The following is a 1,865-nucleotide window of genomic DNA, read 5'->3' on the forward strand; positions in this document are numbered from 1 at the left end:
AAATGAGATGTTTATCCTGTATTTGATTATATTTATCTACAGTTAGTTACATGAATTGAGTTTTAAGTAATATGCATTAATAAACAGTATTTTACACATAAAAAATGGTTTTTTAGAGTTTTTGTCAAATGCTTTATAATATAGTATATATTTTCAAGAATTTTTTCAAATGCTTTATAATATAGCATAGATGTTCTCATGAAAATCTTAAATTTTTCAAAATAGAGAAAAAGAGGATTTTGAACCTATATTTTGCTCCAATATCTTTCCTAAAACTATCTTCAAAATCAAAAAAATGGTATGAAGAAATGTTTTTTTTTTCCAAATATGAAGATCACCCCAAAAATAATTACTAAGTGAAGGCAGCAATAACAAACTTTGATCCTCTAAAGATTTTATTAAATGAATGAAACATTTTAATATTATAATCATTGTTGATTCTTTAAAACAGAGAATCTGTCGGATATGAATGTAATTTTTTTTTTAAAGATTTTAACTTTTGATATTTTACTTTGAAGAAATTTTAAAAAATCTGTTAGAAATATTATAAGTGTCGCAAATGTAACGATTGTGGCTCTAAAAAGGGTAACTTTTAATAACAATTTAATATTTTATAATATAAAATAGGTGTATTCTTTAAATTGATATATATATATATATATATATATATATATATATATGGTAGTTTATAATAGATAAGAATATCTCAAACAGATTTTTTAAAATGAAAATTTTAAAAGTCTGTTGACAATACTTTAGAATTAATTATTCGATCGTAAGAGAAATGAATTATTTACTGTTTTACCAATAAAATTATATATATTTAAAATTTATTGGAACGTTTGATATGTTAATAATATAATTGCTTTAAAAGTTACCAAATTTGAATTTATTTTCTTTTTGAAGATTTTAGGGGCTGTTTACCAAATATTTATCCGGTAAGTGTTTGTCAATAAAATTTAACAGTATTATTTATTTATTGGGTAAGATTTTAGTCCACCAAAACGACATTGCATGCAACAATTTACCCGGTAAGTGCTTACCGTGGTAAGATTCGTCACCCTCACTTATCGGATAAGACTGTTGGTTCTTGTCTCGCTTTTACCGAATAAGATTCTTGCTATTTATCATATTCATGCAGTAAGGTAATATTATTCAATAAATGCTTACCCGGATAAGCAATTGATAATCGACCCCTTAGTTTTTAATTCTAAAAATTATAAATTGTATGCAACATAAAAGCCTCTTGGGGGAGTAAAACAACCGGTGCTGGTGTCGGTTGTACGGTGCGGAGGGGCGTCAACCCTGTATGTATCTCCACACGCGCCGTCCAAAACGCGGGTCCAAGCGGGTCCCACCCATAACCCCTCTTAGCCTGTCAACATGTGAACCATTATTTATCATGGAATATACACCAAAAACCCCATGTGGTTTACCCACATTTTTAATACCCTCCCCTCTATTTTTCCCACTTAACTCTTCTTCCTCACACCCCTACCTTTTTCTCTTATCACAATTAGAGGTGTTGTGCATGTAGGATCTGTCTTAGAAATAACGTTTACAATCAGATAAATTTACAAGGTTTAACCGAACTTCAAAGTGAAAACAAAGCCCTAGGACGAGTCATTGTCGGGCCTTGTGGGGCTATTCATTTTGTAATGGTTGCGGGTTGTTCTATAATTAGTCCTATGCTGAAACCACCATGCACCCTTCCATGAATTTTCGTCATTTTGTTTGGATGAAAATAGTATTTCTTATAGGGTTATGCTGTTACAACCTTACAGGTGGTTCTTTTTTGATGAAGGAGTGTTACATTTGTATTGTATCACATGAAGTGAATCATCTTAATCATGAATAGTGCATAG

The sequence above is a fragment of the Cynara cardunculus genome, unplaced genomic scaffold, assembly GCF_001531365.2.
Source record: "Cynara cardunculus var. scolymus isolate 2C unplaced genomic scaffold, CcrdV1 Un_Scaffold_4197, whole genome shotgun sequence".
In the NCBI taxonomy this organism is placed as follows: domain Eukaryota; kingdom Viridiplantae; phylum Streptophyta; class Magnoliopsida; order Asterales; family Asteraceae; genus Cynara; species Cynara cardunculus.